The 14,697-nt window shown below is 33.4% G+C and overlaps 1 pseudogene; it reads right to left on the bottom strand.

Annotated features, from left to right (window-relative positions):
• Positions 1–1,241: 1,241 nt before the first annotated feature.
• Positions 1,242–10,944, bottom strand: LOC109090277 (annotated as a pseudogene).
• Positions 10,945–14,697: the final 3,753 nt, after the last annotated feature.

Below are 14,697 nucleotides of genomic sequence, written 5' to 3'. Positions count from 1 at the left end.
TTTATCTTAACAATTCAGACTACTTTGCAATTTCAAGTTGTTATCACAATTCAGTCCTTTTTTGCAATTCTACATTTGTATCTCATAATTCTGACCTTTTTGTCTCGCAATTCTGAAGTTTATATTGCAATTCGAACTATTTTTCTCGCAATTCTACGATTTCATCTCATAATTCTGACTTTTTTCCTGCATGTGTGAAAAAAAAAATCTGAATTGAAAGATATAAATTTTGAAAAAAAGGTCTGAGCCGTGAGATAAAAAAAGTCGAAAAGTACCTTTTTATTTGTTTTTATTTCATGGCAGAAAAAAAAAAAAAAAAAAAAAACAACCAACTGCTGAAAAAAAAATGAATTACGATGATACTCAACACTATCAGAAGTGAAAGAAAAATTTAGGAATTAGCGTTGATAATACAAAAGATTTAAACACAAAAATCAGAATTGTGAAATATAAACCTAAGATCCAAGGAAAACAAATATGTAATCCGCAAAGATATAAAGCTCAGAATTCAAAGCAAAAAAAATTTGCGAATAGAACTTAGAATATGGTGAAAAAATAAGAATTATGAGATATTAAACATCAAAATTCAGAAAGTCAGAATTACGAGATATAAACTCAGAATTAAAAGAAAATTTTAGAATTGTGAAAAATAAAATCAAGATTTAAAAGTAAAATTTGCGAAATATAAACTTAGAATTATGAGAAAAAAGTCAGAATTATGAGATATAAACTCAGAATTCAGAGAAAAATCTGAATTGTGAAATATAAACTAAATTCAAAGAAAAAGGTAGAATTGCGAAATATAAACTCAGAATTATGAGAAAAAAGTCAGAATCGTGAGATTAAAAAAAAGAAATCATAATTACCTTTTTTTATTTTTTATCCTGTGGCGTAAACAAGTTTCCATACAAACCACTTTGAAACAGATATATATATTATTTTTGTGCATAGCGACATCTTCAGGAGCATCTGGGAACTTCAGTACGTCTTGTGCTACTCGTAACAAAACAAACGCCATCGTTCAACGCGTCTCTCAACACCTCATACTATTTCCATTAGATTATTCTGTCATAATATTTGATAGTATTAAATTTCCATATGAAAAAAATCGAGTGCGCTCAAACAGCTGTCCATCGTCGATAGAAAAAGAATGAAGAACATAAACAAGTCAACATACAAACAAACCGACAAACAATATCGTGGTGCTTTCAGCCGATCATTTTTGGAGGAAAAAACTCGACTTACTCGAACTCCTCCTCTAAATTGTTTGAAGTGGTGGGCGTGGCCGGGTTCGAATCCTGCGAGAGCGTCGCCACGGTGACGATCCTCGGCGAGCCCAGCGCCTCGTCCACCTCCTCCTCCATCTCTTCTGTGGTGATAATGGTAAGTGCCGCCCCACCTTTTTTGTTCTGGTGGGTTTTGATGTGCTTTGACAGGTGGTCGCTGCGCATGAACCTCTTGGAGCACTCCGGACACTCGAACCTCTTCTCACCTGATCGGGACGGAGACAATCATTCGTTTATTCAGATCGGAGCAAGAAAAGACACTAGTTTTTTTGTTGGATTGTTTTGGTTTTTTAAAAAAGATATCTAAAGATCAGGGTGGCCTACTGCTGATATAATACTGATATTTACAATTTAATGATGGCAAAAATGACCATATAGTATATCTATAACGATATATATTATATATATATATATATATATATATGCTACTAGTGCAGAGAAAAAAAATGATCCAAGATGGCTTACTGTATATTTATTTTATTCACGTTTTAATGCCATTTCAGCAACAATGGCTACATTCATGGCTGACTGTATATAAAATCTGAAAAAGAAGTTAATGTATATGCTACTATTACAATAATGTGTACATAATATCTATAAGGCTAGTGTACAAACACACACACGTATGAAAAAGAAGTTAATGTATATAATTAAATGTGTACAATATTTTTTTTTTTTTAATGGTTGCGTTTATTTGTTTGGGATTAGTGTAATTTTTTATGTTTTTTTTTTTTCAAGGATAATAAGTTTTCAATTTTAATGCACTTTAAAATGTGTGTATCTATATTATAGATATATATATATAGTATATATATATAATTTTCATACATTCTAAAATGGGATATTCTATAATTTATATATATATATATATATATATATATATATATATATACTATATATATATATTCCTATATTATATTATAGAATATACATTTTGTAAAATAATAAATGTTATAGAATATTGCACTAAATAAAAGTAAATAAAAAATGAAATAAATGCAAAAATATTAATTTAAAAAATGAAATAAATTAAATGTTATCATGAATAAATAAAAGAGTGAAATTAATTTATTTAACATGGAAAAATTATATGAAATAGACCTAAAAAAAAAAAAAAATAATACACCTTTGAAATAAAATGATGCTGACAATATAAAATAAATCAATATATATCACAAAATAACCAAAGGCATAATGAAATGTAGCAATCAATAATTTAATCATAATGATTATAAATAATTATGGAGTGTGAAATGTTAAATGTGGTAAAAAATTACCTCAAATATGATCTTATATACACAAAATGGTAAAAAAAAAATGGTGAAATATACAATGGCATAAAATAGGCCTTGAAATGACCTACAAAATTCTTGAGGTCTAATAATTGAATTTAAATTAGTGCATTTAAAAAAAAAAAAAAAACATATTTCATTCAGTACCATGAAGTATAAATTAAATCAATAGATATGTCTTGTGAAAAATGAACTTTTAACCTGTATTTGTCTGTGCTGTATTTCTGGAGCTGAGAGTACCTGTGATTGGTTAATCAGCCCGGTGGATATAAACACACTCATGCTGATTTTCTTCCTGCTGTGCATGTCTTTGTGTGCTCGTGTGTGATGGTTTGCGCACCTGTATGCGTCCTGCGATGCCGCTGAAGCTCGTCGCTCCTGGTGAAGCGCTTCCCGCAGAAGATCCAGTTGCAGACGAACGGTCTCTCATCCCGGTTGTATCAGCGCAGGTGAGCCCTCAGGTGAGACGTTTTGCCGTAAACCTTCCCGCAGCCCTCCATGTGACACACGTGCTGCTTCTTCTTTGACGGGTCACTGTTATTTCTGTCAGATTACAGAGAAATGATCATTAAAAATTAGCTTTAGCTGGTCAAAACACAAATTATAACCCACTAAAGAGACTTTTAACACTTATAGTACCTGTATATATATATTGTCTGTGTGGCCTTTATGATATATATATCTGCGTTTTATCTCATATATATATATAATAGTTATATCATATATTATGATATATATATATATAATCCTTAGTTTATATCTCACAATTCTGGCCTTTTCTCATAATTCTGAGTTTACATCATAATTCTGAGTTTATATCTCTCAATTTTTACATTTTTTCCTCATAATTCTGAGTTTACATCATAATTCTGAGTTTATATCATAATTCTGAGTTTATATCTCTCAATTTTTACATTTTTTAATTCTTAGTTTTTGGTTTACATTATATCTCACAATTCTAAGTTTTACATAAATTCTGAGTTTTTTCCTCATAATTCTGAGTTTACATTATAATTCTGAGTTCATGCCATAATTCTGAGTTTATATCTCACAAGTCTGAGTTTAAATCTCATAATTCTGACATTATATCTTATAATTCTGAGTTTATATCTTATAATTCTGAGTTTATGCCATAATTCTGAGTTTATATCTCATAATTCTGACATTATATCTTATAATTCTGAGTTTATATCTCATAATTCTGACATTATATCTTATAATTCTGAGTTTATATCTTATAATTATGAGTTTATGTCTCATAATTCTGAGTTTATTAATTCTGACATTATATCTTATAATTCTGAGTTTATATCTCATAATTATGAGGAGTAAGTCTGAGTTTATATATCATAATTCTGAGTTTATGCGATTTTTTATGTCACAAGTCTGAGTTTATATCTCATAATTCTGACATTATATCTTATAATTCTTAGTCTTTTATATCTCATAATTCTGAGGATTAATCTCATAAAGTTTTCTGAGTTGATATCTCTAATGTCTGACATTATATCTTATAAAACTCTGAGTTTATCTCTCATAATTTCTATCTTTTTGTTAATGAGTTTGTGTTTTTATTTTGAGTTTATGTCTGTTTATATTTTGTGTTTATATCTTGTATAATCTTATAACTCCGAGTTTTATACTCATCTCAAAGTTGAGTTTTTCTGCCATATTCTGAGTTTATATAGCATAATTTCTGAGGTATATCTCTAAATTCTGAGTTTATATCTCATAATTCTGAGGTTATATCTCATAATTGAGCGTTTTATAATTCACCAGTGCTGAGTTTATATCTCATAATTCTGACCATTATTATCTTATAACTCTGATTTTGATGTCTCATAATGCTGACTCCATTATAATCATTCTAATTCTGAGTTTATATCTCATAATTCTGAGGTTTTAGATGATTTGCCATAACTCTGAGTTTATATCTCATAATTCTGACATTATATCTTATAATTCTGAGTTTATATCTCATAATTCTGAGTTTATGCCATAACTCTGAGTTTATATCTCACAAGTCTGAGTTTATATCTCATAATTCTGAGGTTATATCTCACAAATCTGAGTTTATCTCTCATAATTCTCACATTATATCTTATACCTCTGATTTTATCTGCATAACTCTGAGTTTAGCAATAAATTCTGAGTTTATATCTCATTAATTCTGATGGGTGTATATCTCATAATTCTGAGTTTTATAGCTGCATGATTCTGAGGTTATACTCTCACACAAGTCTGAGTTTATATATCATAAATGTCTGACATTATAAAATCTTAGTAACCTATGAGTTTAGATATCATAATTGACTTATAGCTTATCATGCGGAGTTATATCTCATAATTGCTGAGTTTTATGCCATAACTCTGCGTTTTATATCTCACCGAGTCCTGAGTTGATATCTCATAATTCTGACATTTAAATCTTATGATTTTCCCTGAGTTTATATCTTATAATTATGAGTTTATTGTGTTTATATTATTATTTATTTTTTGTTTTTGTGTGTTTATTTTTTGTAATTATGTCTTTTTATTTTTTGTTATTATGTTTTTATTTATGCTCAATTGTGACTTTTTCCCCTCATAATCCTGTTTATATCTTACAATTTTTACTTTTCTATGAATTCTAGGTTTTTATCTCTCAATTTTGACTTTTTTTCTCATAATTCTGATTTATAAACGAGAGAGAGATGAGATATAAATGCAATTGCGAGAAAACAAGTCAGAATTGTGAGACAAAAAGTCAAAATTACCTTTTTTTTAATTATTAATTCTTTTTAATCCTCTGGCAGAAACAAGTTTCCACACTTAACTGCTAAAAAAACATCATAAAATAAAAAATAAATAAAAAAATAAACGGTGTGCAAGTCTTTGGATCCCCCGGTTTAATGTCTAAGCCCGGTTTCTCTCATATTACATTTCTGGACGTACCTCCCCTCTCCGTCCCTGCAGTTGGGGCAGGAGCAGGCCACCCTGCGCAGCCTCTTGCTGGGCTGACCCTCCTGGTCCGACGGGCTCTGGACCTGCCCCATCTGGTCTGGACTCACTGCGTTCAGGGTCGTGCTGCTGATGTTGCCAACGGTGACCGTCACCGGGGCCGACTGAACTTTGACCCCCTCTTGACCCTGCTGCTGACCTGTGGGAATTCACAAACAGCACAGTTGATTAAATCACTCTGAGAACTGTTCGAACGTCAATGGTTTTTGGGAAGTTTTGGGAAATATCATTTAGACCTCAAAAAGCAAGTGTCCTAAATAACAAAGTGTCTGAAATCTGACACCTTACGAAGCATTTGGAAACAACATTCAGACTCTGACTCATTTTACTTCATGAGTAATAAAGAGTTTATGGAAACACACACAACTACATTTCATGCTACTGTTCAACATTTTACATTTTGTATATATGTGGTTCAATTTGTGATAATTATTGTAACACCTATTAATAGCTTATTCCAGATAAAATTTCTCCTCAAAAACAAAGTGATAATTTATAATTATAGTTATAATTTTCCAGTTTAAATGAGGCCTAATTTTAGAACCATTATTTTCCTGGCAAAATTGTCTTTAATGTTTAAATGAGGCCTAATTTTAGAACCATTATTTTCCTGGCAAAATTGTCATTATTGTAATAAATAAATACATAAACAAATAAATAAATACTTTTGCATTTACATTTTTATTTTTACATTTTCTGTTTTCATTTTAGCTAGTTTTAGTAATTGTGTTTGTTTTTGTCATTTTTATTAGTTTTTTTTTAAATAAATATGTCTATATAATTTGTATTAATTTTTATTTCAGTTTTAGTTATTTTAGTTAAACCAAATGAAAATGAGAAATGTTACTCAAAGTTTAATGTTTTTATATTTTATTTTTGATTTTTTATATGTAAATTATTTAAATATATTTAAAAGATTAAATTTTTTAAATATTTTTAAATTAAATGTTTTTTTTGTTATTTTGCTTGTGTATTTTTTATTATTTGTATTATTTCTATTTTAAATACAACTATTTAGAGTTATTTGTTTTTGTAATTTTGCTTATGTATTTTTATTATTTGTTTAGATTTATTTTGATTTAGATTTTCTAATTTTATTTCCATTTCAGTTTTAGTTATTTTAATACATTATGTTAAACTAAAAGAAACTGAGAAATGTTGCCTTGGCAACTAGCTGAAATATATATTTTATTTTTAAAACTATTTTACTTTATTTCATTTAAAGTTCATTTTATTTCAAGTAACAAGTTTTTTTTTTAAAAAGGTTTTAGTTTTAGTTAACTATAATAACCCTGCTTCATACTAACTACTATAATATAAAAAAATTAAAATATTTTTTATTAATCACTTATTAATTTTTTTAATTTTTTTATTTTTTTATTTTTAATTTATTAATTAATTACACTTTGTGTTTATATATTGTTTGTAATTTTTTTTTTTTTTTTTCTTATTTAAATAAAAGGATCACTGTATTACAGAAAGGTTTAATTAAATTATTTAATGAATGAAAATATCTAATGAGAATCAGAGACTAATGCTAATTACACAAAAATGCAATGTCCAAACTTGTCCAAAAATGTGCTTAATTGTCAAAATGCAAAAAATGTTTAGTTTTAAACACAGGCTTCATTTGCTGGCACAAACTGATTTTGGGATGATCATGAACATGATTATTTATGAGACTCACCAACTCAGTCCAAACGTTTAAATGAATTCAACTGAGTACTGTGCATTAATTCCAAATAAATGGTTAAATTATTTATGCACATAACTGTTCTTCTTCACTAGGTGTCACATGACTGGTGGGAGGGGCTTACCTTGCACGCCGGTGATGGTGAGCGGGACGCCCTGCACCTGGACTCCAGCCGCCCCCAAACCTGCGATGTTCACCGTCTGCACCCCGGTCCCAGAGGACAGCTGGGCGGCGCTGAGCGTGATGGGCGACCCACCGAGCGTCAGCGGGGCGATCTGCTTGGAGGTCCACCGGGTTTCGGTTGGGCGATATGGGGTGAAGGTAGCGTCGGCTGCTTGGGTTCGACGCCATGGCTGCACCTGGACGGTCTGCCAGATGATCTGACACGCGGCTGAGTGAGATGTGGGCGTCCGGATCAGAACCTGCGTGGGATTCTGGAAGGCCTGCAGCTGAAGGTTCTGCTGCATCGGTTGTAAAGTCTGGCCGGGCTGGATCTGTATGGAGCCCTGGACTACCTGGTGTTGGGGCGACTGGATCTGGATCTGCTGGAGAACCGGATTGCGTGGGATTTGGAATTGATGATTTGGGATTTTGATTGGTGGATTTGGTGGGGGTGGTTGGACTTGGGCTGGATTGTGGTTGTATTGAGTGGGATGTCTGGGCGTCCGACTCGCCCGGCTGACCCTCTTTCTGGCTCTCAGTTTCGGCGGACGCTGTAGCATCCGCCGCGATGATCGTATCGCTGGTCGTCGTGAACGTCGAAACGCCGGTGGATTCTGCTGTGCTCGCTTGGTTTCCGTTGGAAATGCTTCCGTCGCCCGATTGGACGAGTTGAACCGAAGCTCCGCCCCCTGCTACGTTATTGATAACCGGAAGCGCGAAAGTCATGCCACCGAGGTTAATGGGTAGCGTGGTCACCATAGGCCCTTGCGTACCCTGAATGGTTTGCAGCTGCAAAGGAAACGACGGCCTGATTTGAAGCGGAATCGTCTGGTTTTGCGCGACGATGCCGCGTGGTTGACTCCCGCCCTTTGGGGCGTGGCCAGGGAATGGCTTGGTTGTTTCCGGTGGAAATGAGCTGGAACTACTGTTCGGGTCTGGACGCTTAAGGCCGCCTTTGGTGGTTACTAGGGCTTATTTGGATCTGCTGTCCGTCGGCGGTCTGAAGGTGTGGGATGACTTGATACTGGATCCCGCCCGATGAGTTCGGCAGATTCTGCACCTGGATGATCTGAAACTGCTGCTGCTGCTGCTGTGAGCCAGGTGCATTATTCGAACTCATCAACTTGACCTTTCGCCCCGCTGCGCCCTCATTGGCCCCCACCTGCTCATCAACTTGACGTCCTTGGTGCAGCGGCAGGGGGAACAGTGGCTATGATCTGCCAAGCCGTTGCCTGTTAGGTGTGCAGGAGGACCAGCTCGAGCTGCTGCGTTGGGGTTCTGGAGCTGAAGCAGACCCTGGTTGGGGTCGATTATTATCTGCTGTTGCGTGGCCGCCTGACCCTCGCCGCCAACACCGCCTATTTTACTGCACGTCGCTGCAAGCATTGCGAGAGGAGACGGCTGTGCATCCTACACACACACACACACACACACACACAGTGAGATGTCAGTGTCAGCAGATGTGGGCGGGTTCACAGGAAGAGTAAGTGGGCGTGTGAACCACAGTCTCTCCATTTCACAATCGAGGCCTCCAGAGACAAACTCACTCCAAAAAACTCATTGTCAGTGTCAGCAGATGTGGGCGGGTTCACAGGTAAATACTACCCACCACAAAATGGTGTTCACAGAACAGTGGGCTGCAAAAGCTCTTGAAACACTAGTGATGAGGGATGTGCTCAGAGAAGGTTTTTCTTTTAAAACTATGTTTTATATTTTAAAATATATAAATTTTTAAGTTTTTTGGTGTTAAAAAGTGTTTAATCACTAGTGATATTGATTCTAAAATATTTTCCATGACAAACAATGTTTAATATTTACAATATATCTTATTTATATTATTTATAATTATTTATAAATGTCACACGACCCATACCCCCCCCGCTGAATATATAATAATATACCTATATATATATATTAATATATATATTATGATATATATAGTATACATATATATTGTTTACAAAGATTAAATATATTTAAGTGAAATAAGAATTGAAAATAGTTATTTTGCTATTTGCTCATATTCGTCTTTATAATATTTTAGTAGCTAAGAAGTACTGGGTCTGACGTGCAATTTTTGTTTTACACAAAAAATTATTTTGCATTTCTTTATCATTAAATACAAGACCCAGAGACCACTACCATACCCAACCACGACTGACCTCTGCAACTCACGATCTCTGCACCCCCTTACTACCTTATTTGTACTTTATATAAATTTTTTCTTAATGGACAAGCAGGCAATCGGACCCCCGCTGACATGACCACCAAACACCCCCCGCAGAAATATTCGTATTCATATGAATATATATATATGAATATAAATATTAAGTGAAAACAATTATTTCTCTCATTATCTGAGAATTTTTTATTTTATGTTCTGAACCCCGTTACCCCCTACTATTATTTACTATATTTGAGAATTTTTATTTGATTTTATTAATTTATATATTATTTATTTAATTTTACTTGTTTAATTTTTGCTTTAATTTATATTATTTTACATATTATAAATATATATTATACATAATATGTCATTATATTATTTGAGTGAAACGTACAAGAATTTGAGAATGTATTTTTCTTATTATTTATTTATTTTTGCTTTAATGGAGCTGGTGTTATAATACATGAATTATCATGCACTGTTGTCACAAATTTGGTTACATTTAATTAGTAATTTAGTTAGTAAAGAAGATTCTTGAGTGTTTTTTTTTTTTTTTATCTTTTATTTGATGCCATCATCTCTCTCTGTCTTAAGATTTTCAGTTTATTTGTTGGTTTAATTAGTAGATTATAAAAAGGGAATTTGCAGTTTTAGACTTTATTTAAAAATCTGAAATGCAGTTTTAGACTTTAGGACACCATTGCGTGCTTGTGCAAAATCATTCTAATGAAACGTTTGTCCCAGTTCTCAAATGTGTTATCGAAGTATTGCGAAGCGTAACAGGTTAAGACAGGAACAGTGTGAGTGCGTGTAACTGTGCACCCTGCAATAATCAGGAAGTGCTTCTGGTGCAGAAACAAGTGGGCACTTCAGAGACACTGTCTGAGTCAAACTTGGCATTTGTGATACCTGCGATCCAGAACTTTTCCCTTTCGTCCCGGCTTCAGCTCCGCCGGCTTTCCCCCCATCTGTGGCCATGGCTTCCTTCTTCTTATGTTATGAAAGTAGTGTGTTGTAAGAGAAAGAGAGAGTTTTGGTTTTGGATATAATGTGCAATGCAAAGCATGATAAAAAGATCTGGTTTAATAATGCAAAACCTCCTAGACCTCTAAACACATCAAAGCATGCTCTCCAGTCCCTTACAGGCATTGCACAAGACCCCAAACTGATCAATAGGCACAGATAAACAGCAGATCCTGTATGAAAGTGAGGGGACAGCGATGGATGGATGGCACAGACGCACGCATGGAGAATTAAGGGGTGGAGACGCATAAGGAGGGGAGGGTACGTACCACTCATTCCGCATTAATGAAACCCGGAGAGGAGTTGTTTAAGAGGAGATAAAATTAAGAGAAAAAAGGCCGGACGCCGTGGAAGGCAGGCAGAAGGCAGGCAGCAGCCCAGCAGAAGGACGGCCCTATTTTCTCCAGCGGCCGCAGACTGTGGCGCAGCTCTGACGCACGGACCCACCCCGCCAGGAAGGGCGGTGCCAATGCAAAAACACCCGTCAATAACGGAGCACAAAATGCCAGGCGAGTCCGTGAGGGTCGGGTCGAACGGCTGCGGTCCCAAAGCGAATCTTATCCGCGCTGTTAGATCCGTTAGAGTTAATAATATCCCTGCGCGGATCTGTCAGAGAGCTCCGTCTGCGCGAAGGCCCACCCACTTCTATTTAAATATCTGTGAGTGCCGAACCATCGCGCCAGGGCTATTCCGCTCCGCTTTTTTTATATCCCGGATGTATCGTGTATGTGAGAATTAATCGGATGAATTCACTCCCGGATTCGCTTTTTTGGTGCACAATTGCGTTTGAGGCACGCTAAAAAAAATTGCTGTGGCTTTTGTGGGCGGACGCTCCCCTCCCACATATTCAGATTGGATGGGCGTGGTGACGGTTGGGGCTTGTAGTTTCTAAGCGCGCGGCGCGCGTTTGGATTCTTCACGCCGCGGACTACAAGTCCCGTGATGACGCGCGTGACGCCGCGTAAGGGGGTGTAATCACGTTCGGTTGCTCGGACTGAAGAAGGGCGGGCTTTTGTGGTAAGAGGGGGTTGGGCGAATGGAAACGGGTGGAGAAACACGCACCACCGGCCCAGTTCGGCGGAGCACGCACACCCCACTCAATAATACACGCCCTGAACTCCATCACGACTGGTAAATTAAATAAATAAACGACACGCCCTGAAGTCTGTTAAGTTTGGTAAATTAAATATATGTGACAGGAACCGCCGAGGCTTCGCGTTTCTTTGAAATGGAGTGCATAACCACGAGGCGTTTATTTTAAACAAATATATAACAAAAAACAACAAATAGTTTTTAAATGATTGATGTCCTTATTAAAACAAACACCTGTGTGGACCTGAGAAAAAACTGACTTCCGGTGCTGAGTAACGGATTACATGTAGCCTAAAAATATTTTAATAATTAAATGTTAGCTATTTGTCTCTTTGTCATTGTTTATGGTCACATGTCATGCAGGTAAACAAATAAAATATTTAATTTTTTTATTTGGATTGATTTTAAAATGATGTATTTTATTCTTACATTTTTATGATTTACTTAATTGTTAGCTTTTCATTAAACTCACAAACCCCTGAATACCGGAACCACATACAATCTGATGAAATGCACTCTTTATGACTATCTTCTCTATATTTTTTTATCTAGCATACAGCTTAAACATTAGACGTTCTGTTTATTCTGTTAATATATTTTATATTATTTATATTGTTATTTCTATTTTCAAAAGTTTTTAATGGTGTATAGTATATAAATATATATATCATGGATATAGTATCTATATATATATATATAAAGAATAAATATGTAGCCTATATATTTTTTTTCACATTAAAATTTTTTGATACATATATATAGTATATATATATCATTTTATTTTATTTTTATTTTATTTTTTTGCTGATGTTATTGTTGCTGTTTTTATGACACCGGCACTAAGCTGACATAATAATAAGAAAACATAATTATCTTTGTAAATATATATTTCTTATTTATAGATTTAAGTGAATCTGAGAATGTTTTAATCTGTAATTAATTATCTTTGTAAAATTCTATAATACATAAATAAACTATATAATAAATTTTAACTATAGGCCTATATGTATTTTTAATTTAAATGAAAATGTATTTGTTTTACGTGAAAAGTGCAAGAACTGAATAATCTCTTTTACTTATATTATTAGTATTATCTTTTTCTTTCTTTTTTTATCATTTTCAGACAAAATTTCTAAATAAAACATGATTATCACACTCTCTTGTTACAAATTTGCTTGCATTTATTTCCAGGTTTGAACTACATTTCAAACCAAAAAGAAAAGATGTTTTAGACTTCCAGACATATTTGTGCAAAATCAATTTTAATGAAAAGTTTGCTCCAATTCTGAAAAGATTAAAAGCATTCTCTAACACAGTTCACAATTGTCTTAAGTCTTGTTTTATTTTTTTTTATGATTTTTTCTTTTTTTTTAGTTTATTGATTACTTGTTGAACTATTTTGTATTTTTTCTTTACTTTGCTTATGTGAAAGTTTTGTATAACACAGTTTGCATTAACCATAATAAAACAACTGCTGCTTATTGTTTTATTACAGTTCATGTGTCCTGCATTAATAACTGTATTATTTGTTAAACTGCATCTGCAGCTGAGTTTATGTTTCAGTATGTGAGTAACTGAGCTAATGTTCAGAACAGGCTCATGTCTGTCCCACAGCACCGAGAAAACCTTCAGTTCTGTTCGCTTGTGTGTGTTTGTGTGCTTCACACTCACACTGACATGCATTCAAATTCTGAGCTGCTGTTGTTCTGTTCTTCTTCTTCTGCAGCTGATGTTCTGAGTGTCAGTGCTGGTCATGCCCTCTGCTGGCCGTGGGAAGTTACACTCTGGACAAGCTCAAGTGTTTTAAAGCTTTTATTTTTATTTATTTTTTTAGCAAAATGAATTAACATGAAATATCAGTTTGAATAGAAATAAAACACTATGCATACAACCTAAAAATCTACTATCATTCATTTATTTGCTTTATACTATATTCGTACACGATCACTTGCATTAGGAGTATTTTGTAATTGTTTGAATTAGTAAAGGAAGAGCATTAATGTTCCTAATGTCAGTCTCATGAGAAGCTAAAGCACTTTATGCACTTTTCATGTCTGTTAAATGATCAATGACAGCATAAAATAAAAACAGCCCACATGAAAGTTACATTCTGATATGTTGTACAGAAATTATTCCAAAGTTTTAATCTAAATCTAGACGCTATTTCAGATCTCCAGTGATGTCCAGTAGGGGGCAGTAGATGAACTAAACATTGTACTGTAGGTCAGCAAACTCTTAACCAACTTTGAGTTCTTCAGTCTCTTGAAGCAGAAAACAGCCCCAGGGACTCATGAATGAAATGTTGATCTGTATTTCAGTTCAACAACAGTCTGCTGCAGACACTTACAGTTTAATGACAGACTGACAGAGTCTCTCAGGATGAAGCTGTAGCTCCAGAAACCCTCCAGAACAACCAGAGCCACTTGACAAATGACACTTTGAGATGTTGCATTGTGAAAAATGCAATTAATTTTTTCTTTTCATGTGTAATATATATATATTATATATATATTGATAAAACAACTTTAGTTACAACTGTAATTGATAAAACAAATTTAGTTACATATGTATATATATATAGAGAGATAGAGAGAGAGAGAGCGACAGAGTAGTCTGTTAAATAAATATATATTATATATTATAAAATTATAAATTTAACCAACATATTTGTTATTAAACATTTAATATATATATATATATATATGTCTATATATATATAGTATAAATCAAATTATTTTTTTTTTTTTTTTTTTTATTTATATATTAATAAAAAACACACACTTTAGAAATGTCACTTGTGTTGTGAGATGTGTTGCATTGTGAAAATATTTAATATTATGTAATATAATCTTATATGTGAAATGTATATATTATATTATAAAGTTTATATTAATTCAATGATTTATATATATTTATATTAATTCAATAATTTTATTATATTATATATATATATATATATATATATATATATATATATATATA

The sequence above is a fragment of the Cyprinus carpio genome, chromosome A19 (assembly GCF_018340385.1).
Source record: "Cyprinus carpio isolate SPL01 chromosome A19, ASM1834038v1, whole genome shotgun sequence".
NCBI lineage: Eukaryota > Metazoa > Chordata > Actinopteri > Cypriniformes > Cyprinidae > Cyprinus > Cyprinus carpio.
This window is presented reverse-complemented; position numbering and strand designations above follow the sequence as displayed.